The 18,157-nt window shown below is 32.5% G+C and overlaps 1 protein-coding gene across 6 annotated transcripts in view; it reads left to right on the top strand.

Moving 5' to 3' along the window:
- The window catches only part of LOC117174079 (ubiquitin domain-containing protein 1), a 305,357-nt gene that overhangs the window by 37,136 nt on the left and 250,064 nt on the right, over window positions 1–18,157 (top strand). The gene's annotated exons all lie outside the window — the stretch shown is intronic.

The raw sequence follows: 18,157 nt of genomic DNA, 5'->3' as shown, positions 1-18,157 counted from the left end.
GGAGTACTTGCTTCTACGGGCCTTCCTGAACGTGGTTCGTTACTTATTGATGTACGACCACGCTTAAATTCATTTACCCAGTTATAAACCGTTGCTAAGGCAACGTTCCGACGGTTTTTTTTCTTTAATAATCAATCTTAAAAATTTGGGACATGATAGCGACCATGCTAACGGACGTCCCCACACTTTTTTTTTGGTTCAATTCAAAAAAGTTTTAATTTAGCAAAATCTGATTAATTTGCATAGCGCTTAGGAATTAATATCGATTTTACCAGTTTTAGGTCCCGACGGCTTTTTTTCTAGAATAATCAATATTTTGTCTTAAAAATGTGGGAAATGATAGCGAACATGCTAACGGACGTCCCCATACACTTTAATATTTTTTTTTCAAAAATTTCTTTGATATTGCTAACAACGTGTGTATATTTGGAGGTTATGTATGTTACAATTTTCCTGTGCGTTACTTCCAAACTACACAAGATTTTTGGCCGAAAACTTTGGACTTACAAATAAACACAGTAACTAATCTCCCGTAACTAACCTTGTTTGCAGGCAATCAAAAAAGTTTATTTCATAAATAATTTCCCAGTGGCGAAAAATTGAACATTAGTTTCAAAGTTGCATGCTGTTTCGTACCCCCTCTACACCGAAAATTTCAAAATTTATCTGTCTGCATTACCAGCTAGGCTAGTAAGATGGTTTATTACACCATAATTATTCTAGAGTGCTTACCGACAGAATCGGTACGATAGATACCTACATTATCGGAATGGCAGAGAGCTAAAAATCACCCTAACCACAAAATAATACAGATGCAAAAAATTTGGTAATTAGCATAATAACATTGTTTTGTTATTATCCCTGAAAAAAGAGTTCGGGGACGTCCGTTATGATATTTTATAGTATCTCCGAATTCAGTTTTTAAAAATTTTCATTTTTGTGGAAAAAAAGCCGTCGGAACTGTACCCGATTGACCACACGACGAAGTATCACATGCCCTTAAAGGCAAGTCGGATAATTTTCCAAAAGTGATTACGCTTATGATGAGTGATTCTTCTGTGAAGTGCTTCAATTTCTACGTTGCTGAGACTTAAGGTGTAACAGTGAGAGAAAAAAGTTTGAGGGCGCCTAGGGCGCACGAATGTTAGGTTTCGCGCCCGATAATATATTTAACTCGCGCTTCGCGCTCGATAATTGAGGCTTCGGATGCAAAAAGGAGATATACAATTAGACTACGCTCGTACGCTCTGAAAATAAATATTTCTTTTTCTCTTATGAAAATATTTAAATGCTGCCATTTCTAGGGTTGTTCGATTAATTTATCCTAATAGCTGTACAAAATTCTATGATATAAATATAGTGAAGTTTTCCAATTACGAAATAGAAAATAATTTGGAACCTACTAATTGTAGAAAACGAAAGAAGCATGATAGTTTGTGGGAAAGAAATGTTCTTGAATGCAGCAGAAATGCGGTATCTAAGAATAAATTAATAAATTATTTCTTACTTAATATACATGAAAAATATCTTGAAAAAAAAAACAACAAACTAAATTGTTGTCTTTTACATTAGAAACATTTTGTTAAAATAAAAATCGTTTGAAGAAACAAGGAAAATTGAATTTTATAAATTATAATATATTATTTGTTGGAAAAATTTGTTTAATTATTTTTTAATACGGAGAGTTGTAACATAATTATTATCTTTAGCACCAAAATATCAATTTATACATTGAAAACCACTTGTTATACTTATTAAACAATTATTTTTTATATTTGCTGTGTTTTTAATTACAAAAACTCGGCTGGCTGTGAGATAAACTTGTACCTAACGCTGTAGTAGCGGATTACCGGCCGGTCCGTAGTCTATGCGGGAGAAAACCCATTGCGCCAGCAAATAATAACATCAACAGTTTGTTAAGTACCATTCTAATTGAGTTAAAACATTCTAGAAAACTTCCTTGAACCTTTCTGAACAACTTTCTCACTGACTGTTTCCGCATGCTCCAAATTCGCTCGACTCCCAAATCTTTCGCTAACGTCATCCGTCGCAGAACATGATAATGAATATTTTTTATAAGTTTTAGCAGAAAATATTAAAAACTTCCCATATCGTTGCGAGTTGAAGTGAAAAAATTTAAAATATTTTAATCTGAGAAAAAAACAGTTTTTCGTAAACAGTTCGAAAGCTACAACTTTTTTTATGGAGAGAAAAAGATGCGGCATTAAATTTTCATTGTGGATATATATCTGAAAAATAAAAATTCGAGACTTTATTTCCAAGTGCTCAGGGGCCTCCCCACTCCAGCAAAATAATTCTATATCTCCTTTTTGCATCCGGAGCCTCAATTTATTTAACCCGCGCTACGCGCTCAGTCTGTCCCCAGCTTTTTTAAACTAAAGGTCAAAGCATCGACAATAGTAATTTGGTGATTGTTAATTTTTTTTTGCTAAAGCTCCTTCGGCTTTAACGAACACATTTTCATCATGTATCCCGTGCTTCGCACTATCGTTTATCCCTGAATTTGTAAATCATTTATTGCAATTTTGGTCGTTTTTCCATAAACTGAATTTGCTCATTACCAATGTTATTTTTATGATTTAAACTTCATGCATACGGTCCACTGAGCAGCCTTACCGTTTTTGTTTTTTAAATTATGTCCCTAACCTCAGTGACCTAGATTTTGTCAATTGAATTTTCTACCGTGTCTTTGCGATCCTTAATATAAAATCTCTAATCGATATTGTCGAGTGTGATTGTCACAATATTCGATTTAGATTGCTATATGCGTGTAGTACGAGGTGTCAGTGGGTTAGAGGGCAATGGAAAATAGTACGATAATTGTTCCTTTGAAGTCACTGATCATACAGTGAAGTCACTAATCCTAACGGAGCTATTTTGATCTGCGCTTGCTTGGATTTTAGTGACGTTCATTGGCTACGATGCGCGTCTATACGTGATTAATAAATACGTGCGCGAACTAGAGCTAATCAGCGCCTTGCAGTTCAAGCATGCGCAAGTAATTTTGGATCCCTGTTGGGAATAATCGAAATTCGAAGTCGATAATACGCAAGCTGGGCAAACCAAAAAAGAGTGAAGACTGTCCAAAGAGTATGTGTTCGTGCTTGTGCAGATTTTTAACGTTGTTTTTCTTTACAGAGAGAGTATTTTTAAAATTTTCGGCAGACGTGAAAACATGATACATCGAAATATGAAGCTGTTTTTGTGGCAAAAGTGAAGTGGAAGGAGTTAAATGTTACTTTTCTGCTTCTGTGTGAGGTTAGTATAACATTAGTATATATTTAATCATGTGTTAATGATTCAGTTATTATTTGCTATTAATAGGAAAATTAACATTAAGTAATATTCCTTTGAAGCATGGAATTTGTTATAATTTTTGTTATCAAATACCATTGCTGATGTAAAATTCGATGACAACTTTTTGAGATTTTGAGGTTGGGAATAAAATTTAGAATACACGATCTAACTTCTGGTCGCAGAATTAGGTCATGCCTATGATATCAGGCAATATCATCAAAATGTTGCAGGATTGCATTCTTTGCCACTTTAATGTAAATCATCTATATATGATGATACCCCCCTGAGTAATCAGAATAAATATTATGTAAATTCAGGGGTTGTGATCAATGGGAGTCATATCTTGTGCTCGAAGGGAAGAATTCAAGAACCGGAAACGGAAACGGAAAGGTCCGCCCGAAGGGAAAGGAACCGAGGGTTTCGCGGATCGTACCCGAAGGGAGAAACGCGGAGAACTCGCACGTAAGTCACCACCTAAGGGTAGTAACTCCCGAAACGAGCCCTACGCCTAGGTCGTTCGGTCGACAGTCCGGTAGCTGTCAACCGCCGATCGCAGGCGAAACGATCGAGAATGGAACACGCGCTCGCGCCACACATTACCGAAAACCGTGATCGGATGCACCGCCAGATTTCCAAATGGTGCTGCATCAATTGCGAAAACCTGGCGGACACTCCACTTACCTGTCGGTTCCCCGAAGATCGTCTGGTGTGTCTATCCTGAATCCTGGGTGGCTGTTGTAGATGACGTCCGATGTGCATAGATGCTGAGATGATAGATGTTAGTCGAAGCGTAGAATCCTCTGCGACCTGATCCGCTTCTCGGTCGAGAAGATACTGATTTTTTTGTCCTGCCGATTTTCGCAGCTCCCGGAGTGTTTCCAGAACGTGGGATTTTTCGGCCCCCACCACTCTCCCATTTGGGAGCGACACATTCAAACGTAATGTGTCGGTGAGTCGGCTCTGTTAAATGCTGCGAAGCCCAGCCTCGTGTAAAGCCGAAAATGCACGAGCAGGAATCCGAGCTCTCCCGACCTCACGAATGACGATCTAGCTGCTCCTCGAATTTATTCAGGTTTTGAAATCCCGAGTTACCTTAGAACCATTAGGCTTATTGCGAAGAGGCAAATATAATTGAGTTTATGTAAATAGATATGGGAGACAAGACTTCTGGGTCTAAAATGTTTCAAATTTAGTGCTGCATGCCTTAGTCATATTTTTAGTAAATAATGGATTTTTAACAAATAAAAAACAAATTTTCGACAAAATAGTTAAATTTTCTACCCAAGAAATTACTTTAAAAAATAAATTTTTCAACTTAAACATTGTAGTTTATACTGAAGTTTGCAGTTGATAAAATTAATTTTTAAACCCAAATAAATGCGATTTTATCATCAAAAGAAATTAATTTTAATCTAAAACAGATTAATTTTTAAAGAAGAATAATTCGCCAACAAAGAAGATAAATTTATAACTAAAAAGAAAAATTTTCAAGAAAAAGAATGATCAACAAAATTGTTCAATTTTCATCTATAGAAACGAATTTTAAACTAAAAAAAAATAATTATTCGATCAAAAATGGACTAGTTAAATTTTCAGACAAAAAATGGAATTTGCAACGAAAGAAATTAATTTTCAACTAAAATTATAATGTTTCAACGAAAAATTGAATAGATAAATTTTCAGTTGAAAAATAATTATCAGCCCCAAAAAATCAAAGTTTCAACAAAATATTTGAATTCCCAAGAAAAAAATTAAATTTGCAAACAAATATTTTAATTTTCAAACCAATAACTGTCTACCGAAAACAGAATTTCAAAATTTTCAAAATCAATTTTAAAACAACCATTTTTGTTAACAAAATAGATAAATTTTCTACGAAAAGCGGTTAAATTATCAGTTTAAAAAATCAAATTACAACCAAAAATTTTTCAGCAAAATAGTTTAATTTTCAAAAATTAGATGAACTTTTAACCATTTTATATCAAAATAAAAGAAGTTTCAACAAAAAATGCATTTTTATCCAAAGAAATGAATTCTTGATTAAAATAGATGAATTTTTAAAGAAGAAAAATAATTTTCTACCAAAAAAGAAGAATTTTTTACTGCGAAAGTTCAGTTTCCTACCAAAAAAGTTTAACCAAAAATGATACAATTGAATTTTTAGTATAAGAAAATGTTTTTTCAACAACAAAAAAATCGAATTTTCAACAAAACAGTTAAACTATCAACCAAAATGGTTATTTAAAAAAATTTTAATTTTAAAATAGTTTCATTTTCGATGGAAGAAATGAAATTGCAACTGAAAATTGTATTTAAAAAAACATGCAATCGAATTTATAACAGAATAGTTCAATTTTTAAACGTATAGTTAGATTTTAATTCAAAAAATTATTTTTCAACCAAAAATGGAATGGAATGAATTCTGAGAGAAAATTAAAATCGTTTGAAAATTTTCAATAATTTTTATTTACAAAAATGTACTTTAAAAAAAAATCCAAAAGATTTTGAAACACTTCAAAATATTTCCTAAAATTTAAAAGAATGTAGAAGATTTTAAAGCAAAATGTTTCAATTTGATAAGATTAAAAAGTTTTAAAAAACGTAAATAAACCAGGAAATTTAAGAAATATTTAGAAGAATGGAAGAGATTCAAATCTAATTTTAGACTTAAATTTGTTAGAAATGTACATTTTCAAAGATTTCGAAAAAATAAACTTTAGAAGCTTTAAGGAAATTCAGAAAGATTTCAAGGAGATAAAATTATTTTTCTTAAAATTCCTTGTGAAAAATTTAAAAGATTATAAGTCAATTTTTTCACATCTTGAATTAAGAAACATAATTCTTATTAGGCCTTCTTGTGCAATTTTGTTACACAATTTTTAAAATTATATGTTGCTTAAAAAATCTACTTCCAAATTTGAGAAAGTTTAAGAGATATTCAGAAATTTTGAAAGGATTCAAATAAAATTAAAACTTGTAAAGATTTTTCAAGAATTTCGTAAGTTTTCACGAAAATGAAAAAAATTATTTTAGGTTCCTAGAAATAATTAAAATAAAATTCTATTTTGAAAAATTCATTTTAGGATATTATTTTAAAGCATTTCATAACATTCAAAAATACGTCAAAAATTGTCAAAGTATTTAAAAAAATTTCAAGGCAACGTTTTTTTAATTTTGCAAAATAAAAAAATCAGGTAAAATTTGGAAAAATTAAAAATTGTAGTATTTAAATACACTTAACATTTCAGACTTTTATATCAAATTTTGATAAGATATAATAGATACGTATGTAAAATGAAAAAATAATAATAAAAGTCGATAAACGAATAATTTTTTTGGAATGAATTCTAGCAGAAAATTGAAAAAAGATTACAAAACATTTTTTATTATTTCCAAAAATGTCTAAAAAGTACGTAAAATATTTTGAAGCAAAATGTTTTAATTTTTCCATATTACTTAATTTTAGAAAAATTAGGGAACATAATTCTTTCAAATTTGAGTAAGTTTTAGAGATATTCAAAAATTTTGAAACGATTCGAAAGTAATGAAAACTTCCAAAGATTTTTAAAGGAATAATTAACATAATTTTTTATTTCCAACAATTAATTTGAAAAGATTATGTTTAAACATTTCAAAATATTGCAAAAGATTTCAAATATTCTCAAAGCATCTGAAAAACTTTAGAGGCATTTTTTTTTTAATTTTGCAGAATTAAAAAAAAAACAGGAAAAATTTGAATAATTTTTAAAGATTAGACATTGAAAGGTCTGACAAGATTAGAAAAACAGAATAATTTTTCTAATAATCGTGTGAAAGTTTTTAAAAATTTTTTATTTTAAAAATTGTACTTTAAACAGAATTCAAGCAAATTTTTAAACGCATCGAACGATTTCCTAAAATTTAAAAGAAGAGTGTACCAGATTTGAAAGCTAAATGCTTCAATTTGATAAGATTAAAAAGTTAAAAAAAAGCAAATAATCAAGTGAATTCAGGAAGTATCTAGTAGACTTGATAATATTCAAAAAAATTTAAACTTTAGAAGTGTTTTAGAAACGCAAGATAAACTTTAGGAACTTTAAAAGAATCTCGAAAGGTTTAAGGAGAGTAAACATGGTTTCTTAAAACACTTGGGAAAATTTAGAAGATTATAAGGAAATTTTTTTCTACATTTTGAATGATTTTTTTAATTTTTGATAAAAACTCGAGAGAGTTACCAATATCTTGAAGAAATTAAAACGTTTTAAATAGATAAGAAATTTTCATAATATTTTTTAAAATCCTATAAAATTAAAATAAAATGTCTTAAAAATCTCCTAGGATCTTTTCTGACACATCTGATATATTCGAAAATCTTTTTCTTCATTTTCTTGAGAATCTTATAGTAATTACTTACATATAAATTTATAAGCTGATAATACTTATTTTATTGTATATGAAATCTTTATAAAATCTTTAATGCCTTAAAATACTTATCTCAAAATTAAAAAATTTAGCTTTTACAATTTTATTTTAATTGTAAAATAATTTTAATGGGAAATTGATTGTAAATAATTGTAAAATAAATGCAACAAAATTTATTTTATGGAGAAATATCTCATGATTATAAAAAGAGAAAAAAAATTGTTAAGGTAAATCTTTGTAGCATTTTAATAACTAATGAACATATTTTTAGATTATTTTTCCTTGATTCTGGCCGAGGGTCAAACATGGTACAAAAAACCGTAGTGGAATTTCCAATAAAAACTGTACTCTCTATAGATTATTTTTTTTCAATTAAGAATAATAATACTTTTATAAATATTGCCAAAATTTATTTGAATATGATACACAATGATTTTTATTTAAAAAATTCCTATAAATAGTTGGTGTTTTTTAGTGTATTTCTAGTACGTTTAAAACAAAATAAATTTCAAAAAAAAATTTAATTTACTACATTTTTCTGAAAATTTTAAATAAGCATTCAAGATGTGAAAAAATTTACTCATAATCTTTTAAATTTTTCACAGGAATTTTAAGAAAAATAATTTTATCTCCTTGAAATCTTTCTGAATTTCCTTAAAGCTTCTAAGGTTTATTTTTTCGAAATCTTTGAAAATGTACATTTCCAACAAAATTTAAGTTTAAGATTAGATTTGAACCTCTTTCAGTCTTCTAAATATTTCTTGAATTACTGGATTATTTACGTTTTTTAAAACATTTTAATCTTATCAAATTGAAACATCTTGCTTTAAAATCTTCTACACTCTTCTTTTAAATTTTACGAAATCGTTTGATGTGTTTCAAAATATTTTTGATTTTTTTTAAAGTACATTTTTGTAAATAAAAATTATTAAACACTTTCAAACGATTATTAGAAAAATAATTCTTTTTTCTAATATTTTCAGACATTCTAATCTTCTAATTTTTAAGAATTGTACAGATTTTTCCTGATTTTTTTACAAGTTTTAATTATTTTTTAATCGTTTCAAAATTTATGAATATTTCGTAAACTTACTAAAATTCGAAAGCAAATTTTACAAACCAACATAAACATAACAAAAAACGTTGCGACAAAATTGCGCAAGAAGGCTTAATAAGAATTAAATTCCTTATTTTTTCTAAAATTATATAATATGAAAAATCTGCGAAATAATTTTAAAAAATTGTGATATTTTTTTTAATTTTCTCTCAGAATTCATTCCATTCCATTTTTGGTTGAAAAATAATTTTTTAAATGAAAATCCAACTGTATGTTTAAAAAATGAACTATTCTATTGTAAATTCGATTGTCTGTTTTTTTAAAAACAATTTTCAGCTGAAAATTCATTTCTTCCATCGATAATGAAACTATTTTAAAATTAAAACTTTTTAAAATAACTATTTTGGTTGATAATTTAACTGTTTTGTTGAAAATTCGATTCTTTTTTTGTTGAGAAAACATTTTCTTATACTAAAAATTTAATTGTATCCTTTTTGGTTTATTTTTTTTGTAGGAAATTGACCTTTCTCAGTCAAAAATTCTTGTTTTTTGGTATAAAATTATTTCTCTTGTTTAAAAATTCGTCCATTTTAATCAAGAATTCATTTCTTTGGATGGAAATGCATTTTTTGTCTGAAAATTTAATTAGTCCATTTTTGATCGAATACTTATTTTTTTAGTTTAAAATTCGTTTCTATAGATGAAAATTGAACAATTTTGTTGACCATTTTTTTTCTTGAAAAATGGTCTTTTTAGTTATAAATTTAGCTTCTTTGTTGGCGAATTATTCTTCTTTAAAAATTAATTTGTTTTAGATAAAAATTAATTTCTTTTGTTGATAAAATCGCATTTATTTGGGTTTAAAAATTAATTTTTTCAACTGAAAACTTTAGTATAAACTACAATGTTTAAGTTAAAAAATTTATTTTTTAAAGTAAGTTCTTGGGTTGAAAATTTAACTATTTTGTCGAAAATTTGTTTTTTATTTGTTAAAAATCCATTATTTACTAAAAATATGACTAAGGCATGCAGCACTAAATTTGAAACATTTTAGACCCAGAAGTCTTGTCTCCTATATCAATTTACATAAAGTCAATTATATTTGCTTCTTCGCAATAAGCCTAATGGTTCTAAGGTAACTCGGGATTTCAAAACCTGAATAAATTCGAGGAGCAGCTAGATCGTCATTCGTGAGTTTGGGAGAGCTCGGATTCCTGCTCGTGCATTTTCGGCTTTACACGAGGCTGGGCTTCGCAACATTTAACAGAGCCGACTCACCGACACACTACGTTTGAATGTGTCGCTCCCAGATGGGAGAGTGGTGGGGGACGAAAAATCCCTCGTTCTGGAGACACTGGCTCCCGACCGTCGAGCAAAACCTGCGCGCATTCCAGCGGTAACTTTACACGTATCTTGCGGGGGACAAATGTGCCCCACGCGAAATTCATTTAATTCTCCTGAACAAATATTTCTGATTTTTTGGTGCAGATCCTAACCATAATTCAGTTCGACTGTCCTAGATTGCGGTTAAGTGGCTGATGTTGTCGGTTGTTCGCTGTCTGTCAAGTGAGAAGGAAATGCTGAGCACTCGGGGCATATTTTTCCCCAAGAGGATCCGTTACGTTGGAGTTTCGTCACTTTAAGGCAATTTCATATTTTCATGTCAATGAACGCATTTGACGTATATCATGATATTTAAATGTTTCGAATTGATTTTTTTGTAATTTAAGTGAAAATTATATGTAAAAATTACTAATAATGTTATATACATATATTAACGTAAAGTTGTTTTCTTTCATTTTATTCATACAGTGCTCATAAATTGCAATAATAAGTCAATTGGTAAATAATGAATGAATAATTGTTTTTCTTATCGAAGATGTTGCGAATATACGAACTGAGAAGTGTCGATGCTGTGACTGCAGTGTCGCAGCAAAAAAAGGGAAGTTGCAACTTACCTGTGTGTGTCGAACATAAGGTGGGCTTTGTGCAACCTTTGTACCGAAGTTGATTGAGCTTATTTGATGCAATATTCAGTTCAATTTAATGTTTTTAAATTCAATTTTATTTCGATAATTAGTTTAAAAATAAAAATAGTTTGGTAGAAAAGGCTTCTTTTTTCAAGTCCGACGAACTTTTCCTATCTTTCAAACTTACTAACCTCTTCTTCATTAAAAATAACTTTTTCTTAATTTTTTATCTTTATTCAAATGAAACTATCTTATTTTTCATCCGAAAACAAAGAGATTGACCTATCATACATTCAAATTATTTATAATAATAATAAGAATCCTGCCCGCACTTCCGATATTTCTCATTTGATTAAACTTTCTAAGTTAAATGTTGAAATAAATATACTTTTTGGAAGGAGCCTAATCATAACCTACACCACTTTAAAACAGTGGTCGGCAAACTTTTTGCTCAGTTTTCAGGTATGGTCAGGTCCGCCCCGAATTAATTTTTTCTGCTACTTTTTGATCTATTCATGGACCTCAGTGTGAGTTAGCTTACCCCAGCAGGCGTCTTTACTCTACAGGCATGTCAAAGTAAGGAAGTTTAAAACCCTTTAATTTCTCAGCTAGCGATTTGAAAATAGCATAATCAGCATCTATGAATTTTTGCGATTCCAATGATACATTATTTGCCCAAAAGAAGTTAAATATTTGACGGAGTTTAATATCCAGAAACTTCAGCTTAATATTTAATTTAATACTAAATACTTCTCAAATCTTCAACCTTTACTAACAAATTACATGTCTTTGGAAGGGAAAAAATACGTAGATTCCAAATATATAACTTTCACATCACTGATTGAAAAATTAAGAATTTTTTAATCTTAAATTCATTTCCGATTTTCCAAAGGACCCCTGAAAAAAGGGATGGTCTGTCCAAGCTCGCAGGGACCTGACCAGAAAGTAGGTCGTTGGTCAGTCCGGTCAGGTCATCAGGGTCGTCCCTTTCCAAATTCCGTCAGAAATTTCAAACTTAATTAATTAAAAGAGAAATGACATAATTTTTTCCAAAAAATGTAAATTTCAAGATTTTTCGCGATTTATTTTTTTAACATCTTTTTCAAACTTTAGCTTTATTAAAATGAAATGATATATACATCATTCTCATCGGCATTCTTCGGCGAGGGTAAAAAATACCAGGGGATCCATCTAGAGTTAATACGAAAAAAATACTCCGTGTTTGAAATACATTGGGAATTAGTGCAATTTTCCATACAAATTTCACAATAATTTCATTCAAAGGACCCTGCACCAAATGTATGGTAAAATGGCTTTCGGTGAATTTGTCTGAAACTTGGTAAATATGTAGATTATAAGGGCCTAATGAAAGATACGGAAAAAATTAAGAAAAATGGACAGTTTGTGCGGTATAAGGCGCTAAGCGCTCAATTATGTGAAAACAATTCTTATATATGCTGGATGGAAAGAGACGACAGCAGAGCTAGGAAGGTACCAAATGCTAGTTTGATAATGATGTATGTTGCCTGCATCCCAAAACTGCCTAACGCTGAGCGCTCAGGAATTGAATTTAATAAAAAATCACTGCTCAAAAAATTTGAAAACAATGGCCCGGTGAGACCAATATGAAATGAGTATAATCCGACTATGATATACATCGCGCGCTGGTCTAACAAACCGAACGCTAAGTGCTCGGGGTGTAGTCCAAAATGAAAAACATGATTCCGTGAGCGCAGATATGATATGACAAAGCGCAGTTATTTTTATGATATATATCGCGTGCTTCTTAAAACATCCGAACGCTCAGCGCTCAAGTTTTTAATTTAATAAAATGTCACTGCTATAACGTTAAAAACGGTGCACTGGTGAGATCAATATCAAATGATGTTAATATAACAATGATATACATCGCGCGCTGGTTTAACCGTCCGAACGCGAAGCGGTCGAGAGGTAATCTAAAATTCAAAACATTCTTCCATAAGCGCAGATAAGGTGCCAACGTCAGGCAGAAACAAAGCGCGGTTATTTTAAAGATATATATCGCATGCTTCTTAATACATCTGTACGCTAAGCGTTGAAAATAGTAACTCGCTTGAAAAAAAAAAACAGCTGTGAGGTTAGAAAGTGTGGTATTCCGAAGTGCCTATATGACAACTTTTCTCGTGAGTTATAACCGGTTTCGGGCTTAGCCTGAATGGCCTTGGTGTAACTCGCGAGTTTCTCAAACGTTAACTCCGCTGATCTCTCTCGTCCCCTTGGACGCCAAGCCATCAGCGAAAATTCCTGGAAGGCTTTACGTCAAGGAGACGTATATTCCGAGAGCATTGTAGTATATATAGCTATAGCGCACTGCGCCAATCGCTCGGAGATGGTTTTTATGGTTCGGAGATACCATAAAAGAATAGTGACCTCGAAATTGTTATTAACAATTTAAAAGGTGGAATTTTTTAAAGGTTTTATTTACAAAATTGAAATTAAGAAGAGAGTGATGGGTGCAGGTAACCTCCATCTTAAGGGAAGATGATCCTTATGATTCCAGAATGCCATAAGAAAACAGTGATCTCGAAACTGTTATTTGTTGTTAAAAAGCAGGAATTTGTATAAAGTTCTTTTGTTCTCTGTAGGCTTTGTGAAACCTAAGTAGCAAATTATTTGTGACTCATAAAATACATTAAATGAATTGTGGTTCTTCATTTGTGTTCTGGCCCCTGATTTACACGTGCAGTAATAGCCGAGAATTTTGAACTTGATAAACGCCAATCGTGATGACGCTTAGTTTGTCTAATGTAAGGCGAGGAAATTCTAGTACTTGTTATTCATGTAGGCGATTTCAGTGTGCTTGCATGCCATGAGCTTCACGAGCAGTCGCTAGGTACACCCCTGCAGCGTCTACGGTAGCACGTTGTATCTCGATAACAGGATGATATCTGTTAATCATGGCATCACCAATACGGAAGAAATCCCCGAGATTACGTTCGGTATCTTGAATTCAATATCCAATCGTTCTAACAGCTGTTGTGCATCTCGGTATCCTCTGCCCTGTATAAAAATATCGCCAATGTCGAAAAATGCTCTCATACCCTCCACGCCTCTTTCAAATTCAATGATGAGCATTTGTGTATCATTGTTTCGTGAGTCCATAAAATAAGGTCCTTGTATATCAAGTATAGACTCGTCTAGAGCATAAATGAGAGCAGGTTTCACCAGGTAACGTCCCTTATACTTACAGAATGATTTTCGCAGTACACGAAAGTTACTGCTCTTCTGCCCTTGTAAGCATAAGTGCCATATATGGTACCAATCGCTCTGGGAATTTCTGGGTGTGGATTGTAGAGTTCATTGGCAAATGCTGTCACATGTCTCTCCACATGTTCCTCTCTGGTTATCGCTTGTTAATCCAATATTTCCAGGAACAAATCGCTGCATTAGAGACTCTTTTTACCATAGCAATGGCCATGCTTGTAGCTTGCCAGCTGGAATAGTGAAAAATTACTTTCAGAAATTAATCAGAAAGTCCCTGACGCATGTTGCAAAGTAAAGTCATAAGATCCTTTTTCCTGACGTATCTTACACCGTGTCCACGTAACCGAGGAATTGAATAGCAGAATTTATAACATTCTCGAAACTGTTCCTTCGTTACACCAAACATATCTTCAAATTCTTCACCATTAAAGTTTTCCTCATCACCGAAGTCTTGATGAGAATTTGCTTCGATACGAAATTTCTGCAAAAACAAAAGCATCTGCAGTCCGGGTATCCTATATGGTCTATTAATTGCTTTTAATCCAGGAAGCAAATTACCATCAGCATTACAGAACATGCACGTCTGCCTACTTATTTAAGTAAGAGAATTAAGTCTTAAGCATCCGGGATCACGTTAGAGCTCCTCTATTTCGTTACTACCCGACTGAAAATTCCTATATAGGTTCCTACATAGGAACCTATATATATTACCTACAGTTGCCACCCATGGAAAATGACATAGGATCCTATATAGGATCCTGTATATGTTTCAGTATGGGACCATATTCAGATGCGCATTACTATTCTATGGCACCTACCGTTGCGGAGATTTTTTTTTGGTCCACAAGGAGCACCTAAAGACTCACGTATTATGAGGTACCATATTAGGGAATGTCCTATACAGGCACCTATATAGGATTCTATGTGCTTTCCGATAGGTGGCACCTATAGTTGGAACATATACGATCCTATGTAGGTTCCTATATAGGAATATATAACCTATATAGGAATTTTCAGTAGGGTAACTGATAGATTGCAATTCAAGTATAACCTACTATCGCCGGCAACTTCAAGTTATGGTCTACGAAGTTGAAGGCGTCTGAAAATCGCAATGTTTTGCCTATCTGGAATAATATTTCCATCGATTCGAACCATATGTCTTGGTTGATAGGATCTTCCGCACACATAACAGACAATTCGAACTCTGAAAGCCATTTTTAAAGCTTTTAACTGTTAATATGTAAGAGGTCTTTAAAACCAAAAAAATGCTTTAATAGAGCAAATGGAAAAAAAAGAAACAGAAAAACAAAACGAAAAAACATAAAAAAATAAATAGACGATGGGGAAAATGAATGCAGAACAATAAACTAGACTAATTAATGTAATTAGAACAATAAATGAAGAAAAGAATAATTAGAAATTCGATTCCGTAGCTTATGAAAAATATTCTAATGCAGTCTTAAGACTATTCACAAAGGAAGTGACAATCGATGCAAATAACAAGTGAAATGCTGCGTTAGGAACGATTGTCAGTTTTTAAAGTATTTGAACAACTTCAGTGGGAGTGAATAAATGAGTAATCTGAAATCAGTCAATAATAGTTATCAAAAAAAGTGAACGTAGTTATTTAAATAAAATGCAACAGTAGGTTCCTCTTTTTTGCAAGTGTGCTTGAATTACGTTCAAGATCTTCATAATAAATCAAAAGATTTAAGAAAACAATCAAAAATCGACAAAGCGTTTTGCCTATTAGACAAGCGCGATGGGGCCAACTAGCATTTGGTACCTACCTCGCTCTGCTGTCGTCTCTCCCCTTCCAGCACATATAAGAATTGTGTTCACAAAATTAAGCGCTTAGTGCCGTATAGCGCGGAAAAACTGTCCATTTTTCTTACTTTTTTGCTCCGTATCGTTCATTAGGCCCGCATAATCTACATATTTACCAAGTTTCTCCCGATTCCGCCCAAGGCAATTTTCCCATACAATTGGTGCAAAGTGCTTTGTAAATTTTTTGATGAAAAAAACAGAAATTATTTTGAACAGGATTAAAATGAAAAATAGCTTTCCATGTTTTCATCCTACTTATTTTTAATACATTGTTTTACTGCGAGAAGTTATCTCTTGAATTGTATAATTTAATCTTAACCTTATAATTTCAATAAGTGGCTATCGCATTTTATATCAGCAATGGAATTTTAAAACAAATTCAATGCCTCACAGGAATATTAATTAATGTTAATGTTTGTATTGAATGAAAATAATAAATAAAATATTAACATAACTAAAAGTACACCACTACTATACTATCATTACTCAATAGCAAGAAAGTACCATTAAACTCCTTGCACTTCATCTTCACCACAAAACAGCTGCATAAAATGTATAGGCTTCCAATGTTTTAAATGCTTTTAAATAACACAGGGCCACAAGATGAAATTGAGGTGGAGCATCTTTCAGCCTAGTTGACCTTTATGTTTTTGGGGTAGCTGATCACGATCCCGGTGTCTATAGAACCCCATCACGTCCAGATCAAGGTCAAATGAAGGTCAAACACTTTAATTCGATTGATGCAATTTTTTGACCCCGCATTCTGAAAGAGCGGAAAATTGTACGCCCGAATTCGTCTTGACCTGTTGGTCAAATCGACCTCCGAATGTCGTTTGGAGGTCATCTAGAGGTCAAATCCTTCTTTTAATCTCTCGGCTGATGTCTTAGCTAGGAACGGGTCGCAAACCAGTGGACCTTTATGTTTTTGGGGTCACTCTCACGATCCCGGTGTCCATATGACCCAATCACGTGCTGTGTCTTTCTGTGTGTGTATATATATATGTGCTGTATGTGTTTGCAAGAAGATCTGTGTTAACTTACGTGGTTCCGTTTGTGTGTGTGTGTCTATTTGCGTATTTAGTACAATCTGAGTCTTTGTGTGGATCCGTGTATTTCTCTGTCTGTCTCTCTCTCTCTCTCTCTCTCTCTCTCTCTCTCTCTCTCTCTCTCTGTGCATCTGTGCTGATTCCGCTGATTTCTCAAGGGTTTTTGGGGCTATGGAAAAAATTGCGGGCGTTGAAGCAATTCTAATTCACAAGTTGAGTTCAAATGTTATAGAACAAGATAATGTAGGTTGCAAGAATGGATTCTTCTAATGGAATCGCATAGTAGATTTGTACACACAATGCAAAATGAAAATTGATGTCTGACATCATGTTCATATCCCAAGGACCTTGATATCTTCTCTCAAAGTCTTTCAAGTCTTGGTGAAATATATCACCCTGCTCCTCACTGAAGTCCTCCAGATTTTCAGGGAAATAATCAATGTGGGAAGGGAGGAAATGGATCTTTAAATTCATTAAACGTCCCATCTTCAGTAGTTTTCCAACAGTCTGTCGGCAATATTCTTGTAATCAGGGTCTTTGTTATTTCCCAACATGTTTTTTAAATTTCTTTAAAACTACTCCAAGCTGCTCTCTCATTAATTGTCATTCTCATTTCGAATTCATCATAATTCATCAGTTTCCTGTGAGCCATGGAAAACACCTTCATTGATATTCATTTAAGAAATATCGGGAAATTTTTCAAATATATACATGAAAGCATCGCTCTCCGATACCCGCATTTCTTTGATAAGATGTTTAAACAAGCCGAGTTTGATATATAATGGTGAAAGGATGACTTTATGCCTAGGAATGAGACTCTGTGGCACGCCCAGGTATGTATAAGTCTCTCCAGCGCAAAGGTGTCGTATGGCGCTTCTATCAACGAGCTCAGGATCTTCAGGGATGCCATTAAGTTTTTCTCGCTTCAAATAAACCTTGGCGCATTTGTCTAACCCAAATTGCATTCCAATTTCCTTAGTATATCGTTCGACAATCCCTAGAGCTAGATGCAGTTGCTCTCTGTTTTTAGCATAGATCTTAAGGTCGTCCATGTAAAATACATGAGTGACCTTGTACTTTCGATCTGCAGGTTTGCCGCACAAGTACCCGTCGGAATGGCGCAGTGCTAGAGATAGTGGCAATAGTGTAAGGCAAAAGAGGAGTGGGGTCATGGTGTCGCCCTGAAAGACACATCTCTAAAACGTGACCTTGTTAGTTGTCACACGATTTTTGCCAGATGAGATAGTAAATCTGGTTTTCCAAAGCGGCATCAATCTCTCTATGCACCCAACTAT

Source organism: Belonocnema kinseyi, chromosome 6, assembly GCF_010883055.1.
Source record: "Belonocnema kinseyi isolate 2016_QV_RU_SX_M_011 chromosome 6, B_treatae_v1, whole genome shotgun sequence".
Taxonomy (NCBI): Eukaryota; Metazoa; Arthropoda; class Insecta; order Hymenoptera; family Cynipidae; genus Belonocnema; species Belonocnema kinseyi.
Note: the sequence above shows the minus strand (reverse complement) of the source record. Positions and strands in the feature narration are given on the sequence as shown.